The sequence below is a fragment of the Physeter macrocephalus genome, chromosome 5, assembly GCF_002837175.3.
Source record: "Physeter macrocephalus isolate SW-GA chromosome 5, ASM283717v5, whole genome shotgun sequence".
Classification (NCBI taxonomy): domain Eukaryota; kingdom Metazoa; phylum Chordata; class Mammalia; order Artiodactyla; family Physeteridae; genus Physeter; species Physeter macrocephalus.
In genome coordinates this window covers 77,620,361-77,634,849 of record NC_041218.1, presented here as the reverse complement: position 1 = coordinate 77,634,849, position 14,489 = coordinate 77,620,361, and the positions used below count along the sequence as shown (strand labels likewise).

The 14,489-nt window shown below is 39.8% G+C and overlaps 1 protein-coding gene across 6 annotated transcripts in view; it reads left to right on the top strand.

The window, feature by feature from the left end:
- The first annotated feature begins 744 nt into the window (after positions 1–744).
- The window catches only part of HYCC1 (hyccin PI4KA lipid kinase complex subunit 1), a 93,377-nt gene continuing 79,632 nt past the window's right edge, over positions 745–14,489 (top strand). For 3 of the 6 annotated variants that reach the window (XR_003679906.2, XM_028490103.2, XM_024128463.3), the window contains exon 1: positions 745–1,087. The gene's annotated coding sequence lies outside the window, so the exon portion shown is untranslated. The remainder of the gene's footprint in view (positions 1,088–14,489) is intronic. The other 3 variants (XM_028490104.2, XM_024128473.3, XM_028490105.2) reach the window with 3 other exon arrangements.

Sequence of the window (14,489 nt, the reverse complement as noted above, 5' to 3'; positions counted from 1 at the left end):
ACGAACCCGTGTCCCCTGCATCAGCAGGCGAACTCTCAACCACTGTGCCACCAAGGAATCCCTTTCCCCTTTCTTATAAAACTAAAGTGGATTCCTGTCTTCCAGGTTGAAGGTTCATTTTTCTTCTAACCAATTCTGATTGGACTTGCGAGGGATGTGGTAGGAGGAATCGACAAGGTCGAAACAGAGGAACTATATGTAGGAAATAGTTCAGATGTGCTCAGGTTCCAGTCGTTACATAAAATATTTAGTGTGTATTTGGGAGATGAGTAGGGAGGGAAGATGAAAAACAAAACAAAACAAAACAGCTCATGGAACGGATATTGTGGAATTGTTTGACTTTTTCCAGACTAAGGCCAAAAGCAATGATATAAGGTGAGAAGAGTTTTTATTACCATTTTGCAAAACGTACATTTTTTCCTCCCCTCCGAGGATTTGATAAAATTTTGACAAATTCTGGTGACTCGAATTACTGGGAAGTAAATCCTCCTGACCAAGAAATTAAGATATCAATTAGTTTCTCTTCTGTGATTACGGTTAACAGCATTCCTAAAGGCTTATTTTCTTCTGGGAGGGCTGTAAATCCTAATGGCTGAGTCCAAGAGACCTTCTCTGATCACTATCTCCTAGTTGTTGCCGCAATCTTAACAGTCAATCATCTCCCCTTGGGTGCCCCGACCACGCCTATTGCTCAGACCACGCCCACCAAGTCGCCCTCCCTCCCACCTCATGGCTCCGCCCCAGGCCTAGCAGAGGAAGATTCTCATTGGTGGAGAAGTTGCTCTGGTCCCGCCCCAGCGAGCGGCGATAGGCCGAGCTGGCGTGGGGCGGGGGCGGTTGGCTGCCTGGGGACGGGTTCCTGGTCTTGCCCGTCAGGGTAGATGGCGGTAGTGGCGGCTCTCGGGGCTGGGTTGTCAGTCAGTGAGCGGAGGGGGAAGATGGCTCGCGGGGACCCGTTCTGCTAGGAAGAAGGGGGGCAGGTGGTGCTGCTTACTCGGGAGAAATCAGAGCAGCCGCCGTCGCTGTCGCTGTCGCTGCGAGCCAGACAAGTCGAGGTTCTGGAGGTGGAGCTTGGAGAGCCGCTCTGGTGAGTCCGGCCGAGCGAACCGCGCCGGGACCCCAGGGCGGCCGGCGACCGATAACTTTTTTGTCAGGGAGGAGCCGGGGCGAGGCGGCGGCGGGGAGGGCACCGGGACTTTGTCCCCGGGGCGGCGGCTTCGTTGGAGGTAACGGCTCCCGCGCGAGGCGCCGCGGTTGGGCGCGAGACGGTGCTGGGCGCTTGGGGCGTCCGGAGGTCTGGGGAGCGGGACCGAATGGTGGGCTGTGGCCGGCGGCTTCTCACCCAGAAGTTGGGCGCAGCCCGCCTGCTGCCTGGGCGGCGGCGGCAGCTTTGTGCGCGCGGACTCGGGTCTTTCTCCTTCCCCGGCCAGGAGCCCTCCGACCTCCGGGCGTGACCGGGGTGCAGCCGCCTCGGCCCGACCCGCCGCCCCTCGGCGGGGTTGGCCTGGGGTGGGACCCCGCCACCTCCGCCTCGGCTGATGCTCCGGCCTGACCTCTCCTACCCCTCCCACCCCTCCTACTCCTGCTTGCCACTTCAGCGAGGCTGCCGCTATCCGTTCAGTTTAACGGCCAAAACGGTCACTGTCGCCCCCCTCGTCTTTGAAAGCTGCATTCGCCTCGGTTCCCCCCCCCCTCCCCACGTCGGACAGATTCACAAAGCAGCCACGATTCCTTCCTTGGTTATTTACGCCGGAGATCTCTTCTTCAGCCCTTGCCCTCTTCTTACTAAGAGTTAGTCCTCTCCTTCGGATGATTCTAACATACTCGAGAATCGTCAGGGTTTTGTCTGAAAATTGTTGCATAGAAAGACCCGCCGAAGTTTGCACGCTTTGGCAAAACTGGGTATCCGCCCTTCGGTGTGCGTTGTACCCTCAGAGTTTAGACAGTCCTGATGATTTTAAATTTTGCCCTGGTGCTTCCGTACTCTGCAGAATCGGTTCTCTGATAAATACACTATCACACGCCTGGCAGCCGCTCGGCTCTTCAGGTAGGGGGAGTTTATTCCGCTGGCAGCTTCTACTTATCTCAGAGACCGTACTACCGGCAGTAGGGCTAGGCTGTCCTTTGGCAAATTATTTGTCCTTTGGGTCACCCAATAGTTTTGGGGGCAGGTATGACACCTCTTTGGTTCGTGTATCATTTTACAGTGTGAAATCTTCAGCTTTTAAAATCTTATCTGCATAAAGTCATAAATATTGGTCTAACCTTGAGTCAATGTGATAGTCCTGGGAGGCTTGTTTTCCATAAGAATATTCTCCTAACATCCATAGATCACCGCCCCGCCCCCGGCCCCCAATTTCTAAGCATTTTTTTCTTTAGGTTAACACATTTTAAGTCCGAAGCACCATATTTTTCAAGTGCAGGCAAGAAAGAAAAAAAAAAATCTGTAGGATATGCTTGGTTGGCCAATAGTAGCTTCAAAGTCAGTTATTCTAATAATTCATTTCAATAAAGTGGCAAGGGAGAAAATCATCACCTGTTTTAGAAAATAAACTCTGGATTTGGTGTATTTATCCTTTTTTGATTTACTATAGTTATAACCATAGAGGGATTATAAACCCTCTTAGTTATCAGCATTAACAGGATATGGATAGCCAGATGAGGCATTGGCTAGGTCAGTGTGTTATCCCTGCTATGCTTCCTTTCTTTGTTGTATTCCTATTTTATGAAATCTGCTCTTGGTTGCATTTTTAGAGTGGTGTTGTTTTGACAGTCAGAGTTTAAATATATCTCTTAGTCAACTATTTTACTCAGGATCCTGTTGCCTGATATTTATTTTATAATGAATATTAAGAAATCTTTAAAAAATATTAGTATCAAGACCATTTTGGGGGGTATCAAGTTTACATTTTGTAAATAATGGAAATTATGTCAAACATAAAATTTGCACTATCCCAGGCTGAATAGGTGCTAGGGATACAGAAATGAATGTCATAACTATTGTCATCAAGGAATTTACTGTGTAATATACAAGACAGATAAGTAAAGTAACAATTATAATACACTCTGATAAGTGTGAATAGAGATATGACTAGTATAGTAAGGGAGCAGAGTAGGAGATGGCTAACTCAGCTTGGATGTATATAAAGTTGGGGGCACACAGTAGAGTTTGAAAGTATGACATAATTTTGCCGAGTGCAGGATGTAAGTGAATAACTTTCCAAGGAGAGAATATAAATATAGTCAGTGAGAAAGCAAGGAGGCATGAGAAACCCTGGTAGTTTAGAGAAGTCATTGTCAGTGACGAGTCCAAAGTCAGCAACGTTGATGTGACTTGAGTGCAGGGGTGAGATGGGGAAATGGTGGAAGATGAGAACAGCGAGGGTGGTAGAGGGCCAGACCAGGGCCTTGTATCCTTGGCTAAGGGGTTGCGTTACAAGTGATGGAAAAGAAACCGCTTAATGGATCTGTGTTTTGGATCCTCACTCTGGCAGAGTGAGGTAGAATCTGATAGATGCTGCCACCTCGGGAAAGAAAGGAGGAGGAATCAAGACTGAGGATTTGATTTGGTTCCATTGATTGGAAATGAGGAACACATAGATGGAGGGAAGATGATAAATTCTATTTTGGATATTTTTGAATTTGAGAAAGCTGTGGAATGTTCAGGTGAAGCTGTAGATAGATGTTTGGATCTAGGATGTTAAACTTGTAAAGGAAATCAGGAATAGAGGGAAGAGTGGAGGTTGAATTGAAGAAGCTGCGTTGTTGACTTGGGTATGTTGGAATGACTCAGATTGGGAGTCTTTAGCATAATGAAAGCAGCAGTCAGAGAACAGGCAAATAAAAATCAGATAGGTGGAAGAATGGTGTGAAAGAGAGAAGAGTAGTAGTTAGAAAGGTAGGAAGAACTTCAAGAGAGATGCCAAAGGAGGAGAAATTTTCAAATAGAGGGAGAATGGGTCAACAATTTCGAATTCTTTAAAGAGGTGTCAAATAAGGAGAGACTTCAGGGACCAGTGAATTTGTCAGGAGTCCATAGGTGACTTTGACAAGTACAGATTTAGCTGAGTGGTGGTTTAGAAACTAGTCTTCAGAAGATTGAGAAAGAATGGATGGTGATAAAGTAGACATGCTTGCCTGAGGCATTTTTTTTTTGTGGTAGCGGGCCTCTCACTGTTGTGGCCTCTCCCGTTGCGGAGCACAGGCTCCGGACGCGCAGGCTCAGCGGCCATGGCTCACGGGCCCAGCCGCTCCGCGGCACGTGGGACCCTCCCGGACCGGGACACGAACCCGTGTCCCCTTCATCGGCAGGCGGACTCTCAACTACTGCGCCACCAGGGAAGCCCTGCCTGAGGCATTTTAAGAAAACTGAGGAAGGGAGAGAATGACAGCTATAGAGCAGTGGTTCTCAATCTTACCTACACATTTACAATCTTCTGGGGGAGCTTTTAAGAATCCCGATTTCAAGGGGGAACTCTTGTACCAATTTGGGGAGTGGGACAGGACCCAGACATCTGTATTTATTTCAATAGCTTTATTGAAGTATAATTGGCAAATAATAAACTACACAGAGTTAAAGTGTGCAGTTCAATGTTTAACATGTGTTTATACTCATTAAGCCATCACCACAATCAAAATCACCTCCAAAAGTTTCCTAGTGCCCCTTTGTAATCTCTCTCTCTCATCCCCTGAAACCACTGATCTACTTTTTGTTACTATAGATTAGTTGCATAGATATTTTAAAGCTCCCTGGGTAATTCTATAGCCATAGTTGAAACTGCTGCAGAGGGATATGGGTTGAAGAGATATTATGCTTGATTTTTTTATATGCATAAGGAAAGTGAGAAGTAAGAGATTAGGAAAGATATCTATTGGAACTAAGTCCCTGAGGAGATAGAAGTAGATGGAATTTAGAGCTTTGACCGGTAAGAAAGGAAGACAATTCTGGAAGCAACATCTCTAACAAAGAATATGATATTAAAGATAGTATTTTTTGTTGTTGTTGTTATCAGCATCAAAGTTGTCATCATGTAATATCAACATTAGTTCCCTGAAGTACTCAAAAACAATTAGCATCTTAATATTATGAAAATGAATGCCCCTCAGAAAAACCCCTTAAATGCAGCCTGAGACCCCTGGCACCACCATGTAATGCTTTGTCATTTTTTTGGAGGAGAGCAGATGGAATTAACAGTTTGACTATTGCTTATTGTTAAGAGCCAAGTACTGCTAGAATCTTTTTGGCCCTCTCAGAGTTAGGCTGCGTATCTGCACTGTGGAAAGAGAACATTCAACATTTACAAATCTCCTGTTTAAAATATTTTTGTTCAGAAGAAATCTTGCTTGCTTGACCTTTGGGTATATGCCTTTTAAATACATTGGAGAAGAAAATCCTTCTTCTGTGTCCCAAATGAGACAGAGTTATTAGAAGTTGTCAAAGGCCCACACTTTGGGACTTCCCTGGTGGCACAGTGGATAAGACTCCACACTCGCAATGCAGGGGGCCCGGGTTTGATCCCTGGTCAGGGAACTAGATCCCACATGCATGCCGCAACTCAGAGTTCTCATGCCACAACTAAGGAGCCCACGTGCTGCAACTAAGGAGCCCACGTGCTGCAACTAAGGAGATGGTGAGCCTCAGCTAAGGAGCCCACGTGCTGCAACTAAGGAGCCCACGTGCTGCAACTAAGGAGCCCACGTGCTGCAACTAAGGAGCCCACGTGCTGCAACTAAGGAGCCCACGTGCTGCAACTAAGGAGCCCACGTGCTGCAACTAAGGAGCCCACGTGCTGCAACTAAGGAGCCCACGTGCTGCAACTAAGGAGCCCACGTGCTGCAACTAAGGAGCCCACGTGCTGCAACTAAGGAGCCCACGTGCTGCAACTAAGGAGATGGTGAGCCTCAGCTAAGGAGCCCACCTGCCACAACTAAGACCTGGTGCAACCAAATAAATAAATAAATATTTTTTAAAAAAAGGCCCACACTTTGTATCCTGAGAAAGGTAATTCTACCCCCCGATCCTACCCCACTCCCCCATTCCACTTTTTCTTTTTCTTTTTTTTAAAAATTTCTGGCTCAGGTTTTGGATGTAGGCGAAAGATGAGACCCACTGGTTCTGAGGTCCAGGGTTTGTTCTTCACTCTTGTTTCTTACCTTTGGCAGGGGGCTGAAAGCAAATGGTTAATATCTAAATATTATTTGACATTGCACTTGAGCATAAATAAAGGTGGGGTGAAAAATTTTGTCTGATTGTTTCCTAGAGTTCTGAAAATTTCTTTCATTGTGATTTAAAAGTATGATCAGACCTAGAGAGGGTAGGCATCCCTAGTTTTGGTGCAGCCTAAAAGAGTGGGACTATCAATGTTAACATGATTTTGGATACTATTGTTACTATATTCAAAGCAATATTGTAAACATTCTGTATTTTCTTAATTACTAATGTAATACGTAATAATTGTAGGAAATTTGGAAAATTCAGGAAAGCGTAAATGATAAATAACATTTATAATACTTTCACCCATTGAAAATCATTATTAATACTTTGGTGAATATCCTTATAGGTCCTTTTTAAAGGGATTTACTCTTTTTTTTTTTTTTTAACAAAAAAACGCCCCCATATTGTAACTACTCTTTTTCTGTTGTTGTTGTTCATGCTATTCTGTTTCTAGCTTACTTTTACATAATTAAATGAATACTTACCCGAGTCAATAAAAGATTATTTTTTTACAACAGAACATCATTTTAAATGTGTGGCTAATATTTCAGCATATGGATTTACCATTATTTATTTAACCAGCATTTCAATTGTTAAAAATTTAAACTCTTTCCGGTAATTTTGAATGAATCATGTAGCAGTTAGCTTCTTGATGGATTAATCATTGCCCATATCTTTATTTACTTAAGACAAATTCTGAAATCAAAAGGTATCATATTTTAATTATTTTTGATAGATATTAATAGACTGCCTTCCAGAAAGTTTTAATTAATATTCATTTTTGTTAATTGTGCTTGAGAATGCCAGCAACCTCTCCATATTAAAAATCTGCCATTTTGATATGAAGAGTTGTATCTTCTATAAATCTTTTTGTTTCCTTGGTTATTTGTTACTTTAAATATTTGTATTTTTTGTGAATTATCTATTACTGTACTTTGTTTATTATGATATAAAGATATGATATGGAGACTTTTAAAAACTGAGTTATGAGAGCTCTTTGTATATAAAACTATTAGACGTTGGTCGTTCTCATGCCACAACTAAGGAGCCCACGTGCTGCAACTAAGGAGCCCACGTGCTGCAACTAAGGAGATGGTGAGCCTCAGCTAAGGAGCCCACCTGCCACAACTAAGACCTGGTGCAACCAAATAAATAAATAAATATTTTTTAAAAAAAGGCCCACACTTTGTATCCTGAGAAAGGTAATTCTACCCCCCGATCCTACCCCACTCCCCCATTCCACTTTTTCTTTTTCTTTTTTTTAAAAATTTCTGGCTCAGGTTTTGGATGTAGGCGAAAGATGAGACCCACTGGTTCTGAGGTCCAGGGTTTGTTCTTCACTCTTGTTTCTTACCTTTGGCAGGGGGCTGAAAGCAAATGGTTAATATCTAAATATTATTTGACATTGCACTTGAGCATAAATAAAGGTGGGGTGAAAAATTTTGTCTGATTGTTTCCTAGAGTTCTGAAAATTTCTTTCATTGTGATTTAAAAGTATGATCAGACCTAGAGAGGGTAGGCATCCCTAGTTTTGGTGCAGCCTAAAAGAGTGGGACTATCAATGTTAACATGATTTTGGATACTATTGTTACTATATTCAAAGCAATATTGTAAACATTCTGTATTTTCTTAATTACTAATGTAATACGTAATAATTGTAGGAAATTTGGAAAATTCAGGAAAGCGTAAATGATAAATAACATTTATAATACTTTCACCCATTGAAAATCATTATTAATACTTTGGTGAATATCCTTATAGGTCCTTTTTAAAGGGATTTACTCTTTTTTTTTTTTTTTAACAAAAAAACGCCCCCATATTGTAACTACTCTTTTTCTGTTGTTGTTGTTCATGCTATTCTGTTTCTAGCTTACTTTTACATAATTAAATGAATACTTACCCGAGTCAATAAAAGATTATTTTTTTACAACAGAACATCATTTTAAATGTGTGGCTAATATTTCAGCATATGGATTTACCATTATTTATTTAACCAGCATTTCAATTGTTAAAAATTTAAACTCTTTCCGGTAATTTTGAATGAATCATGTAGCAGTTAGCTTCTTGATGGATTAATCATTGCCCATATCTTTATTTACTTAAGACAAATTCTGAAATCAAAAGGTATCATATTTTAATTATTTTTGATAGATATTAATAGACTGCCTTCCAGAAAGTTTTAATTAATATTCATTTTTGTTAATTGTGCTTGAGAATGCCAGCAACCTCTCCATATTAAAAATCTGCCATTTTGATATGAAGAGTTGTATCTTCTATAAATCTTTTTGTTTCCTTGGTTATTTGTTACTTTAAATATTTGTATTTTTTGTGAATTATCTATTACTGTACTTTGTTTATTATGATATAAAGATATGATATGGAGACTTTTAAAAACTGAGTTATGAGAGCTCTTTGTATATAAAACTATTAGACGTTGGTCAAATTACAATGCAAATAATTTCTCCAGTTTGTCATTTGCATCCTAATTTTGTTTTTGGTGTGAATTTTTTCTTTTTAAACAGATTTTTAACATTTAGTGTAGTTAAATCTATCAAATTTTTCTTTTATGGTATCTGCCTGCTTAGGGAAAGCCTTCTTGCATTCCCAAATTATATAAGTAATTACCTCTATTTCCTTATATTACTTTCAGAGTTTTAAAAAAAACCTTTACATCTTTAATCTATTTGGAATGTATTTTGAGGTAGAGTGGCAAGTCAATTATTTTAATACTATTTACTGAATAATTATCTTTCCCCAGAGGTTTTAAATGCTGTCTTTTTTATATAACAATTCATGATTTTTTTCTAGGTTTTCTATTCTGCTTCATTGGGCTATATTTTTTGCTCCAGTAACTCCAAACAGTTCTAATTATTAATAACTTTTTAATGTATCTTACTATAAGGTTGTGTGAATTCCTATTATCTTTTTCAAAACATTTTCAGCGTTTCTCATATATTTTTTTCAGATTGCCTCTAATTCAATTTATTAAGACCCTGAAAGAACCCAATTGGAATTTCTAAACTAATTTTTTAGAGATAGCTGTGATATCTTTACAATATTTTCATCATTTCTTCAAGTCATCTTTTATGACTCAGTGTTTTGTAGTTTTCTTCATGTGGTTCTGCCTATTTTTAAAGTTGATTTTTGGTATTTTAGAGCTTGTTGTTGCTATTGTGAGTGGAGTATTTTTTCACTGTATTTTAAAGAGGATTGCATCTTCCTGGTGGAACATAGAAAAAAGTTGGTGACTTGTGTATACTGTTTTCTAACTGATTATTTTACAAAATTCTTAATTCTAATAGTTTTTATTGGGTTTTGTAATAAGGCAGTTATAACCTTTATAAATGATGATAATTTTGTTTTCTTGCCAATATTTAACCCTTTCTTTTTAAAAAAATTACACTGATCGGAATGTCTAGAAGATTGTTAAATTACAGTAGTGAGTAGTGAGCATCTTTGGCTCATTTCTCATTTGAATGAATGCCTTTAGGGTTTCACAGTTGTGTATTTTTTTGACAATTTTGTTTAGTATGTTAAGGAAATAGTCTTCTAGTCCCCTTTTTTGGAGTTGAGGTTAAATTGGAAAAATATATTAAATTTGATCACATACTCTCATAATGTATATTGAGATAATTATATGGTTTTTCTTCTTTTACCTATTGGTTGATGAATTATATTAGAAGTTTTTTTTTTTTTTTTTCGGTATGCGGACCTCTCACCTCCGCGGCCTCTCCTGTTGCGTAGCACAGGCTCCCGACGCGCAGGCTCAGCGGCCATGGCTCACGGGCCCAGCCGCTCTGTGGCATGTGGGATCCTCCCGGACCGGGGCACGAACCCGTGTCCCCTGCATGGGCAGGCGGACTCTCAACCACTGCGCCACCAGGGAGGCCCATATTAGAAGATTTCTTAGTGGATTTCACCAATTTTGTCTCTTTGGAATAAAGGCAACTTGATAATAGCATACCTCTTTAAAGCTACATTTGGTTGCTCTGTAAGATCTCTAGTGTTCTTTTTGTATTACCTTTTTGAGGTTTTGGTTTCTGAATATGCTAGCTTTGTAAAATAGAGAGAGAGAGAGAGAGAGAGAGAGAGAAGTGTTTCATCTTTTTGTAAGCTCTGGCAGTCTCTTCTTTGATGGTCTGAAATAGTTTAGCTATAAAAATGTCTAGGTCTTTTTGGATTAAATACAACTTGTTGAGATTTTAATATCTGCTACTTTCTAAGTACTTTGCATAATTAATTTCATTTATCTGTGCACAGCTTTGCAAGATAAGTATTATTATCCTTATTCTACAGATAAAGAAACTGAGACTCAGAGAGATTAAGATACTTGTTCAAGAGCAACAGCTAGTTAGTGGTAGAGAGAGTTTAAACTCAATTCCTATCTGATGCCATGATTCATGATTTTTAATCAGTACCCTAATTTTTTCCTAATCAGGACTCTTTCCTTATTCTCTCTTACTGAGAAGTAAACTTAATTATTTTATTTGAGTGTCGTATTGTTTTCCTCTTTGCCCAATTAATTTGTTTTTGGTAACCCTATCTTAATTATTACTGGTTTGTTCTGTTTTGATATCGTATCTTCTGCTGTTTTAACAAATACAGCCCAGTATGGTTATGACAGAAGATACTGGAATGGGAATGGGATGATATTTATTTAATGCACTTTATATAATTCATGTTTTAATTTGTCAGGTGTTCAAGATCAACTTGCATTCCTGAATCCTGTTTTTACCTTGTAAGGAATGTTAAGCGCAACACATCAAGGAGCTTTGGAAATAGTACTTTTCCATTCTAGTTTAAATATTTGTCATTGTTGAAGCTTGCATCAGGGTAGCCTTTTAGTAGTAAATGTTAAATGATATTTGTTTGGTGTGTGCTTTCTGGAACAAAGAGTCTTTTGATTAGCGGATGAACATTAGTTGCTTTCTCATATAAATGCATAAGCATTCATTCAGTTATTTGCACTAGACCTAGTGAAAACATTACATGTGAGTTCTTAAACTGTGCAATGAAAATTATTTGAGGTTTCAGGTATTGGAAGATATACATTCCTCTTCTGTAGAGGAACTTACAGGCTTGGAAATTAAAGAGAATAATGTAAGCCTTAAAAGTGCTTAAGTTGGGCAAGCAATTGTAAACTCTTTTTATCGTTTTGAGCTCCTCTGGTTTTTTTTCCCCCTTTAGATGTAAGTAACAATTAATTCAATTGGGGTATTGGTTCTAGTCAACATACACACACTGTACTCCCCACCTCCACTAATGGGGGGCAGAAGAAGCTGCCAGTCTGACCTGGCACATAACATGCTCTTTGGATCTAAATGTCAAAGTTCCCGTTGATTTGTTAATCCATAGATATTATTGTGGTGGATGGAGTGACCACATAGTCCTCAAAGCAGTGCACACTTTAGTATTGAGAAGAGGGAGAGACTGTTTTGGGAAATTATGAAACTTTGAGTGGGTCTGGATACAGGAATGTAGAGGAAGGTGGAAGTATTTTAGAAATGGGTCGGGGGAGATGCATCAACTAAGTATGCAAGGTAGAAATGTGCAGATCGAATAGATTGTTAGAGAAGTATGGAAAATCAGAAGAATGGGTTACGTGGGTGATAGAAGCAGAATATTGAAGTCAGTGAATTCTTCTCAGTAGAGTTTCAGAAAGGAAGATGCTTGTGGCAATGTTAAAGAGAAGGAATGAGTATCGAGAGAGAACCAATAGAATTGTCATTTTTGAGGTCATGGAGAGTATATGATGAAAACCAAATATATACTGTAAAGGACGTTAAGGAATAAATTGGTGGTGAAATAACTGGAGGCAGTGGCAGTAGGTAAGGCTACTAAATCAGAAAGCTAATCAGTGAAGAATAAATAAGGATGAAAGTAACTGGAGGGCATTAGAAGCTAATGAAGCTTCTCTTCCAGTTCTATCCCTCCCCCAACCCCCTCCCCACAGATCCTGAAAAGCATTTTGTCCAACTGAATGAAGTGCAAATTGTCCAATTGAAAATATTTTGTTAGTGATAATTTGAGCATTGAGCATCTGTGGTGTGCCAGTGCTTTAGTTGTATTATTTTTAAACCCTAAAACATTCCTGTAATACAGATGTTATCACCTACTTTTCACAGTGGACGAAACTGAGAAAGTTTAAGTAACTTGCTGGAAAGTGGGCATGTTTTTTTTGGACTCTTCATTATGCCATGCTTCTTCTTCTGTTTATTGAGCTGTGTTAAAACACTTGGGAACATTGTAAAGCAACTTTACTCCTATAAAATTAATTAAAAAAAAAACACCTGGGGAAGGGGTGGTTGTAAAAGGAATATAAGGTATGATTCCTCTCCTTATAGAAAGGAGTGGAAGAGAAATTTTAGTTATGTTTGCTGTAATTTGTGTCAACTATATTTTCTATTTAAAATGTTTTATAAAAGGATTCTTTTTAATAAGCTCATCTACCGTATGTATAATACTTAAATTTAAAAAATTTTATCTAGAGATGAAATGTTCTTTTTATCCATGATAATGATTGGTTGAGGGGAAAGGAAGTACAGTCCAAGAAAGATAATGCCAAGAAAAGTCAGGATATGGGAATTCCCTGGCATTCCAGAGGTTAGGACTCCACTCTGTCACTGCCGAGGGTGCAGGTTCAGTGTCTGGTCGGGGAACGAAGATCCCACAAGTTGTGCGGCGCAGCCAAAGGGAGAAAGAAAAAAAAAAAAAGGCAGCGTATGAATTGTTCTTTTCGCTGTGAGAGCTACAAGTATGTTATACAATTTTCGGTAGCACCTCAGAAAGTCTAGCTTCTTCATGGAAATCATACTGAGCTTGTCACAAGATGGTAATCAGGGCAGATAGTTTTCATGACACCAGATTATAAAGCTTCAGAGTTTATTGTAGTATAATGTGATTTATTGAATTTGGATTCCATCAGTCAGGAATAGGTTATTGGTGACAGAGTCCAAACAGATGTTTAATTTGCTGTTATAAACCCTTTCTTTGGAAGGAATGCATAATTGAAAAGAAATACTTAAACTACTTTAGGGATTAAACATCCTCACAGGACTTTCAAGTACTTTGAGAGGAACCAACATAGAAATTTTTGCTGTACTAATTTTAGTTTCACATTCAGCTGAAAAGCAACATGTAAGTTACATTTTGCTATACTAGTATAAGACTTAATATTATTAAAAACTTTATTTAGAGGATTTCCCTGGTGGCACAGTGGTTAAGAATCCGCCTGCCAATGCAGGGGACACAGGTTCGATCCCTGGTCTGGGAAGATGCCACATGCTGTGGAGCAGCTAAGCCCATGCACCACAACTACTGAGCCTGAGCGCTAGAGCTTGTAAGCCACAACTACTGAAGCCCGCGCGCCTAGAGCCTGTGCTCCACAGCAAGAGAAGCCACCACAATGAGAAGCCCGAGCACCGCAACGAAGAGTAGCCCCTGCTTGCCACAACTAGAGAAAGCCTGCGCGCAGCAACGAAGACCCAACGCAGCCAAAAAAACAAAACAAAACTTTATTTAAAAAATAATTTTATAATTCAGCCTCTGCTAAAACAAATTGACTGTGACCCCAGTTAGTATGAATCAACATGATCATACTGGGACTTCCCTGGTGGCACAGTGGTTAAGAGTCCGCCTGCCAATGCAGGGGTCATGCGTTCGATTCCTGGTCCAGGAAGATTCCCACATGCTGCGTAGCAACTAAGCCCATGTGCCACAGCTACTGAACCTGCTCTCTACAGCCCGTGAGCCACAACTACTGAGCCCATGTGCTGCAACTACTGAAGCCTGCACGCCTAGAGTCCTTGCTCCACAACAAGAGAAGCCACCACAATGAGAAACCTGCGCACTGCAACAGAGAGTAGCCTCTGCTCTCCGCAACTGGAGCAAGCCCATGCGCAGCAACAAAGACCCAATGCAGCCAAAAATAAATAAATTAAATAAATAAATTAAAACAAAAAACCATGATCATACAGAACTGTTTATTTCATCTTTGGTTACTATAATTTTTTAAACCAAGAAAAACAACTGTGTTAATAAGATCCACTGAGTTTCTGATTGAGATAAATCAAATAGAATTTTGTAGTGTAGTTAAGATTTGTTGCTTTTGTTATTATGGCTCTATTTTATTATGTTGCTTTTATTTTTATAGCTGTATTATTTTGGTTCTATTACATTACCACCATTAACTGTTTGCTTGCTTTTTTTTTTTTTTTTTTTTTGTGGTATGCGGGCCTCCCCCTGCTGCGGCTTCTCCCGTCGCGTGGCGCACGCT